This window comes from Erinaceus europaeus, chromosome 11 (assembly GCF_950295315.1).
Source record: "Erinaceus europaeus chromosome 11, mEriEur2.1, whole genome shotgun sequence".
Lineage (NCBI taxonomy): Eukaryota > Metazoa > Chordata > Mammalia > Eulipotyphla > Erinaceidae > Erinaceus > Erinaceus europaeus.
In genome coordinates this window covers 701,677-710,740 of record NC_080172.1, presented here as the reverse complement: position 1 = coordinate 710,740, position 9,064 = coordinate 701,677, and the positions used below count along the sequence as shown (strand labels likewise).

The window sequence follows — 9,064 nt, the reverse complement described above, 5'->3', positions numbered from 1 at the left end:
GAGTATCGAGTGGTCCAGAAGGCAGCCCAGCGGATAAAGACGGAGTGCCTACACTCAGGTCCTGTCCTCACCACCACTGGCTGAGGTGCTTAGAGTCTTTGGCTTCTTCCTTTTAAAAAAAATATCTTATTTTATTATTTATTTACTTATTTTTGCCTCCAGGGTTATCGCTGGGGCTCAGTGCCTGCGCTACGAATGCACTGTTCCTGGAGATCATTTTTCTCTTTTGTTGCTCTTGTTGTTGTTGCTGCTGTTGTTATGGCTGACATTGCCGTGGTTGTTGGATAGCCCAGAGAGAAATGGAGAGAGGAGGGGAGGACAGAGAAGGAGACAGACAGAGACAAGCGGCCTGAGAAGCAGCTGCCTTGCTGCCCGCCCGACCAGGAGGCCTCCCTCCACCTCCAAGTCCTTGGGACCGGGGGACCGGGGAACCGGAGGAACCGGAGGAACCGGGGAGATGAGGACGCGTCTGGAGAAGCGCCACGCCCAGGCTTGAAGGCGTTTGTCCCTTTGGAGCTGAACCGAGTATAAAAAACTTTCTGTCCTGGGTCGGGCACTGGCGCAGCAGGTTAAGCGCACGAGCCCCCGGCTCCCCACCTGCAGGGGAGTCGCTTCCCAGGCGGTGAAGCAGGGCTGCAGGTGTCTGTCTTTCTCTCCCCCCTCTGTCTTCCCCTCCTCTCTCTGTTTCTCTCTGTCCTATGTGACATCAATAACAACAATAATAAGTACAACAAGGGGAACAAAAAACCTCCAGGAGCAGTGGATTTGTGCAGGCAACGAGCCCCAGCCATAACCTTGGAGAAATACGAGTGACCAGGGGCTGACCGGTGATGTATCCTGCAGAGTGCACACCTTACAGTGTGTAAGGACCTGGGTTCAAGTCCCCTGTCCCCGTCTGCATGAGCAGCGGAGCAGTTCAGCCAGCCCCCCCCCCCCCCGTGTCTCTGTTAGAAAGACAGAGGGTGGTGGAGATAGTGTGATGGTTATGCAGAGCCTCTGATGCCTGAGGCTGCAAAGTCCCATGTTCAATCACCAGCACCACTATAAGCCAGAGTTTAGCAGTGGAAAGAGGAGAGCAGAAGGCAGGCAGGCAGGCAGACAGGCAGGCTTACAGTGGCTGGGAGGTGGTGCACACAGTAAAGCAGGTTCAAGCCCCCAGTCCCCACATGCAAGGGGGAAGCATAATTAGCGGTGAAGCAGTGCTTCTGGTCTCTCTCTCCCCCTCTGTCTCCTTACTGTCTCAATTTCTCTCTATTTTTAAAAAATATTTTATTTATTTTTAGGGATACAGAGAGAAAGATACACAGAGAGCTACCAGAGCCCTACTCAGCTCTGGCTTATGGTGGGGCTGGGGACTGAACCTGGGACTTTGGAGCCTCAGGCCTGAAAGTCTTTTGCATAACCATGATGCTGTCTCCCCAGCCCTCTGTCTCTATTTTTTAAAAAAGGAAGAAAAGGAGAGAAAAGTAAGGACAAGAGGCACTGGGAGCGGTGGAAGCCTTGTACAGGCTCTGAACCCCAGCGATAACCCCAAACACAGAAGCACACAGATATCTGCCTCACTGCCTGCGGATTCTGGCCCCTGGGTCCAGAGCGGGGGCCAGGAACCTGCATTTCCTTCATGATGTTAATGTTTCACGGTCTGGGGTGTACTTCCATGGTAGGTGTAGCCTTTCCTAAGAAACCAGAAAACCTGGGCTTGCGGGGAAATATTTCCTTTTATTTAGTCTTTTAAAGGTACCTATGTTTGAGAGGGGGGAGGAGAGAGAGAACATCATGTATCAGTGGCCAGTATGATGACAAACCCTGAGTCCCACACTGGAGAGTCCAAGGGTCTAGCCACTGGGCCACCTCCTTGACTAAAAATATCTCCATTCATAGGAGCATCAGTCCGAGAGTTATTTTAGCTCCAGTGGAGCCTGAGTCTTCATTTTAAAGATTCATTTTCATGACTGAGAGAGCAGTGTGGTTTTCATTAATGATTTAATTAGGATTGTAGGATAAGAGGAGACAATCCCACATAGCTCCCACCCCCAGAGTTCCCTGTCCCAGCCCCTCCACTGGAAGCTTCCCTGTTCTTTATCCCTCTGGGAGTCTGGACCCAAATTCTCTATGGGGAGCAGAAGGTGGGAGTTCTGGCTTCTGTCATTGCTTCTCTGCTGGACATGGGTGTTGGCAGGTGGATCCACAGCCCCAGTGTTGTATGCTTTACATTGGGTTCTAGTTCTCCCCCGCCAAGAGAATTAGATCAGTCCTGTTAATTTCACAGGCCCGCTTGGCCCCGCCCCTAGGAAACCCCGCCAGAGTTCCTAAGTTCCAGAGAGAGAGTTGGAGAGCTCCACAGTTAGAGAGTTGAAGAGTTGAAAAGTTAGAGAGTTCCAGAGTTCAAGAGTAAAAGAGAGTTCCAGGGTTCCCGAGTTACAGAGTAAGAGAGAGTGCTTGTGCTGCCGCAAAGAGACAGCAGAGTTCTGTTTGATAATTAGTTTGTCTTAGTTTATGAATCGTTGTTCCTGAATAAAGAAATACAGCTGCCCTGCCCAGCTGTTGTCTCCACGTCTCTGTTACCCGCCCGTGAAGCTAGCCCGGCTAGAGCCTTCCGAAATTTTAACAACACCCCAGCCTGTGTCTCTCTGTCCCTATTGGGGCAGGGCTCTGGGGAGGGGAGGTTCTATTGTTGTTGTAGTTATTATTGATGTCGTCGTTGTTAGATAGGACAGAGAGAGATGGAGGGAGGAGGGGAAGACAGAGAGGGGGAGAGAAAGACAGACACCTGCAGACCTGCTTCACCGCCTGTGAAGCGACTCCCCTGCAGGTGGGGAGCCGGGGGCTCGAACCGGGATCCTTACGCCAGTCCTTGCACTTGGCACCACGTGCACTTAACCCACTGTGCTACCGCCCGACTCCCTCTTCTTTTAATTTTTTAAAAGATTTTATTTATTAATGAGAAAGACAAGAGGATAAAGAGAGAGAAAAAAAGAACCAGACATCACTCTGGTACATGTGTTACTGGGGACTGAACTCAGCACCTCATGCTTGAGAGTCCAGTGCCTTATCCACTGCACCACTTTCCAGACCACTTAAAAAATTATTATCTTTATTTATTGGATAGAGACAACCAGAACTGTGAGGGAAGGGGCAGGTAGAGAGGGAGAGAGGCAGAGAGACACCTGCAGCCCTGCTTCACTACTCGAGAAACTTTCCCTCACAAACCTGGGTCCTTGCGCATCGTAACATGTGTGTTCAACCAGGTGCACCACCACCTGGCCTTTCTTTGTGTCTCTCTATCCCTCTTGGCCTCACTGTCTATCAAAAAGAAAAATGGGGGGTAAGGAGGAGTCACCATGAGTGGTTGAGTCATCGTGCAGGGGCTGAGACTCAGTGATAACCCTATGGCAAGAGAAAATAAATTAAATCAACCTTTGAAGCCGCACCTTTGTCTCACACAGGCCAGGTGCCCAGCAGCCTCCCACAGAACCTGATATTCAGTCCCCACCAGAAGACCTGGCTGTATGTGCACCTGCTATGTGACCTGAGGAACGACTGTGAGGACTGTGCGGACAAGTCAGGTAAAGGGAGACCGCTGGGCGTCCGGAGGGCGGCCCTCACCCTTCAGCTCCACACGCTGGCTCAGAACTCGTCTGAAGGAGATTCCCACTCGTGGATACACAGGCTATAGCTGGAATGTCAGAGCAGGTCAGTTCCCCAACGAGGAGGCAGATGAGGCCAGATTGGCAAAGAAGTTTTCAAGAGGAAAGAAAACTCTGGCCAGCTGTCAAACTATGAATTTGGGGGTACATTTTGCTAAAGATAAAAGTCCACTGAGGGCTTTGATTTTCTGAATGATTTTTATTGTTGATTTGTTTAGCCTTTGGCATTTCCTCCCCCTTCTTTGCCTCAGTCTGCACTCTGCTGTGCTGGGTTCTCAACAGTGCTGGGTGATGGGGAGAGACGGCGTAACAGTTACTCAAGGAGACTCTGCTCTGGTCCTGGAGGTGGTGCAGTGGCTAAGGCACTAGACTCTCAAGCATGAGGTCCTGAGTCCGATCTCAGCAGCACATGTACCAGAGTGATGACTGGTTCTTTCTCTCTCTCTCTCTCTCCTATCTTTCTAATAAATGAATAGTCTTTTTTTTTTAATTTCTTTATTGAGGGATTTATGTTTTATATTTGACAGTAAATACAATAGTTTGTACATGCATAACATTCCCCAGTTTCCCACATAACAATACAACCCCCACTAGGTCCTCTGTCATCCTTCTTGGACCTGTATTCTCCCCACCCACCCAGAGTCTTTTACTTTGGTGCAATATGCCAACTCCAGTTCAGGTTCTACTTGTGTTTTCTTTTCTGATCTTGATTTTCAACTTCGGCCTGAGAGTGAGATCATCCCATATTCATCCTTCTGTTTCTGACTTATTTCACTCAACATGATTTTTTCAAGGTCCATCCAAGATCGGCTGAAAACGGTGAAGTCACCATTTTTTACAGCTGAGTAGTATTCCATTGTGTATCTAGACCACAACTTGCTCAGCCACTCATCTGTTGTTGGACACCTGGGTTGCTTCCAGGTTTTGGCTATGACAAATTGTGCTGCCAAGAACATGTGTGTACACAGATCTTTTTGGATGGGTGTGTTGGGTTCCTTAGGATTTATCCCCAGGAGAGGAATTGCAGGGTCATAGGGCAGGTCCATTTCTAGCCTTCTGAGAGTTCTCCAGACTGTTCTCCACAGAGGTTGGACCAATTGACATTCCCACCAGCAGTGCAGGAGGGTTCCTTTGACCCCACACCCTCTCCAGCATTTGCTGCTGTTACCTTTTCTGATGTGTGACATTCTCACAGGAGTGAAGTGGTATCTCATTGTTGTCTTGATTTGCATTTCTCTGACAATCAGAGACTTGGAGCATTTTTTTCATGTGTTTCTCAGCCTTTTGGATCTCTTCTGTGGTAAATATTCTGTCCATGTCCTCTCCCCATTTTTGGATGGGGTTATTTGTTGTCTTGTTGTTGAGTCTGGCAAGCTCTTTATATATGTTGGTTATTAAACTCTTATCTGATGTATGACATGTAAAGATCTTCTCCCATTCTGTGAGGGGTCTCTTGGCTTGGGTAGTAGCTTCTTTTGCTGTGCAGAAGCTTTTTAATTTGATGTAGTCCCATAGGCTGATGCTTGCCTTAGTCTTCTTTGTAATTGTATTCGTTTCATTGAAGATGTCTTTAAGATTTATGCGGAAAAGAGTTCTGCCAATATTTTCTTCTAAATATCTGATAGTTTCTGGTCTAACATCCAAGTCCTTGATCCACTTGGAATTTACTTTTGTATTTGGTGAAATACAGTGATTCCGCTTCATTCTTCTGCATGTTTCAACCCATTGTTTCCAACACCATTTGTTGAAGAGACTCTGCTTTCCCCATTGAATAGTCTGGGCCCCTTTGTCAAAGATTAGATGTCCATAGGTGTGGGGCCTCATTTCTGGGCTCTCAATTCTATTCCACTGGTCAGTGTGTCTGTTCATGTTCCAGTAACAAGCAGTTTTGATGACAATGGCCCTATAATACAGTTTGAGATCTGGGAGTGTGATGCCTCCGGTTCTGTTCTTTTTTCTCAAGATTGTTTTGGCAATTCTAGGTCTTTTCTGGTTCCAGATAAATGAATAATCTTAAAAAAAAAAAAAAAAAGAATGCTTAAAAAAAAGAGAGGGAGCCGGGCGGTGGCGCAGTGGGTTAAGCGCAGGTGGCGCAAAGCACAAGGACCGGCGTGAGGATCTCGGTTCGAGCCCCCCGGCTCCCCACCTGCAGGGGAGTCGCTTCACAAGCAGTGAAGCAGGTCTGCAGGTGTCTGTCTTTCTCTCCCCCTCTCTGTCTTCCCCTCCTCTCTCCATTTCTCTCTGTCCTATCCAACAACAACGACATCAATAACAACAGCAATAATAACTACAACAATAAGACAACAGGGCAACAAAAGGGAATAAATAAATATTTTAAAATAAATAAATAAATAAAATAAAATAAAAAAGAGACAGGTGGTAGCACACTGGGTTATGCGCACATAGTGTAAAGCACAAGGACCATGCAAGGATCCCAGTTCAAGCCCCCGGCTCCCCAAGTGGTGAAGCAGGTCTGCAGGTGTCTCTCTCTTCCCTCTTCTCTCTCAATTACTCTCGGTCCTGTCCGACCACCGCAGCAGCAATAGTAACAACAATGGGGAAAAAAGACGGCCTCCGAGGAGCCGTGGATTCGTAGTTCAGGCACTGAGCCCCAGTGATGAACCTGGAGGCAAAAGAAATAAAAACGGAGGGGTGGGCGGTGGAGCAAGGACCGAGGTTCAAGCCCCGGGTCCCCACATGCAGGGGGAAGGTTTCACGAGTGGTGAAGCAGGGCTGCAGGTGTCTATGTCTCTCTTCCATCTTCCCCTTCCCTCTCAATTTCTGTCTCTACCCAATAATAACTAAAAATATAAAAAATAAAATAGAATGAAAATCTTCAATAATAATAACAACAACAATGATAAACAACAAGGGCAACAAAAGGGAAAAAATAGCCTCCAGGAGCAGTGGATTTGTAGTGCAGGCACCGAGCCCCAGCGATAACCCTGGAGGCAAACAAAAATAAGAAAAAAAAATAATAATAAATAAATAAAAGAGAGAAAAAAGAAATGGAGCACACAGAGCAGACCCTTCCTGCCTTCTGACCATTATGGAAGGAAGCAGACACAAACTCCGGGGGCAGTTGAGACACGGTACGCCCAGCTGAGTGCACAAGCTACCATTCGCAAGGACCTGGGTTCAGATTCTGGCTCCCCACCTGCAGGGGTGAAGCATCACAAGCTCTGAAGCAGGTCTGCAGGTGTCTCTCTTCTCTCCCTTCCTGCCTTGCCCCCCTCTCTCAATTTCTCTCTGTCTTGTCAAAATAAATAAACATAAAGTTTCCCTTGGCCAGGGAGATAGCATAGTGCTTATGCAAAAAGACTTTCATGCCTTAGGCTCCCAGGTTCAGTCCCCAGTGCCACCATAAGTAAGAGCTGAGTTGTGTTCTGACTAATAATAACAATGTTTAAAAAGAAAAAAAGGGGAGTCGGGCGGTAGCACAGCGGGTTAAGCGCACGTGGCGCAAAGTGCAAGGACCGGTGTAAGGATCCCGATTCGAGCCCCCGGCTCCCCACCTTCGGGGGAGTCCCTTCACAGGCGGTGAAGCAGGTCTGCAGGTGTCTGTCTTTCTCTCCCCCTCTCTGTCTTCCCCTCCTCTCTCCATTTCTCTCTGTCCTGTCCAACAACGACGACATCAACAACAATAGCTACAACAATAAAAAGGGCAACAAAAGGGAATAAATAAACAAATAAAAGAGAAATGCTTCTTAGGTAGGTGTTGTCTGTTATCTAAGAATGTGTTGACAGTAAGAGGCTAAATGTGGAAACAGACCTCTTTCTTCTTCGTAAATGCCAGTTAGCAAAACTGCGCCTCTTCCCTTAACTTAACACGCACACCCTTGCGAACCTTCCTTGTTTATGTGGCTGTGCTGGGATGTTTACTTTTAGGCTGATGAAAAGACGGAGAACAATCTTCTTGGCTTTCCCAAGTAGAAAACCTTTCACCCAGACATGTGGAATCTTCAGTAAATACCAGCAATTTTCCCCTTGGACAGTTCTCACTAATAGATTAAGCTCCAGAGTTCTTTCTTTTCCAACCCATCTTGATATTTTAACAGTTGTGGTTATGAAAATAAATAAAACTGTCTAGTTTTGCAGTGCCCGAGTATCCGGGCTGGAGATGTGGTACTGTTTTCTTTGCTGACTGCCTGCAGCCCCAGAAGTCGCTGCAAGAACGGTGTTCAGGACTGTGCTGATTGGAGTGATGAAAATATCTGTGAATAGAAGGCTTGTCTGATCACTGCTCCGGAAAAGCTGAAAACTGTTCTTTGTTACTGTAATACAGAAAAAAGGGGGGGGGTGGAGGAAAAGGAGAAAAAGGCGTGCATGCATCTTATGGGGCAGGGGTCTAACACAGGCACCCGGTGTTATGGGGTGGAGAAATACTAGTGGGAGCCAGACCAAACTTTTAGTGGTTTCCAGTCCATTTCTGGACTCACCTACAAAATGTAAAAGGTAATTTTCTGTCCTGTGCATCAGAGTTGTTAGGAGGGTAACACCAAGCCTGCTCTAGTTCGGGGCCAGGCAGGGGGCTCCCGGTTAAGCGCACAGAATACTGAGCGCAGGGACCTGCACAAGGATCCAGGTTGGAGTGCCTGGCTCCCGCCTGCACAGGCGAAGCTTCACAGGCTGCAGGTGTCTCTTTCTGTCTTCCACTCCTCTCTCAATCTCTCTCTGTCCTGTCCAATAAATATGGAAAAGCTGGCTGCCGGGGCAGTGGAGTCCTAGTGCCTGCACCGAGCCCCCATGATAACCCTGGAGGAAAAAATTCTCTAGTTCAATTATTTTAACAAAGATTACTCCTAAGGATTTAGATCTGGTGGTCCAGGAGGTGGCGTAGTTGATAAAGCATTGGACTCTCAAGCATGAGGTCTTGAGATCAATCCCCGGCAGCACATGTACCAGAGTGACGTCTGGTTCTTTCTCTCTCTCCTCCTATCTTTCTTACTTCTTCTTCTTCTAGCGTTTGCCCTTCTTCCGTAGCCAGTCAACAGCGTCAGGTTGAGCCTGATGTCAAGTTTCGAGACCTCCTCCGAATCTGGAGAGGTGGCAGTCGTTGACTATGTGGGTCATAGTCTGTCTGGAGCCGCAGGGGCAGTTTGGGTGTCTCTGGCTCCCCAGCGATGGGATGCATTGGATCGACCTTCCCATGGTGCATCCCGTGAGTCCCCATTCATTGGGGAAACTGACGATCCTTCCTAGCCAACTGAATCCACATGGATCCCAGTCACTTTCAAAGCCAGCAACAAGCAGCTCCTGACAGCTTTCAAGCTGTTGGTCCTGCTCTTCGAGTCCTCCAACTTAATGTTGAGGGGCTGTCCTTTGCCAAACGTCTTTCTTACTAATAAATAAATAAAATCTTTAAAAAAAAAAAAAAAAGAATTTAGGTCTGGCATATTGCACCAAAGTAAAAGACT

General features: G+C 47.8%; 1 long non-coding RNA gene across 1 annotated transcript; it reads left to right on the top strand.

The window, feature by feature from the left end:
* Positions 1-740: 740 nt before the first annotated feature.
* LOC132541182 (uncharacterized) lies at positions 741-8,144 on the top strand. The gene is made up of 3 exons (XR_009552353.1): positions 741-862; positions 3,447-3,693; positions 7,746-8,144. It is a non-coding gene; the product is annotated as an uncharacterized LOC132541182 (long non-coding RNA).
* The last annotated feature ends 920 nt before the right edge of the window (positions 8,145-9,064 follow it).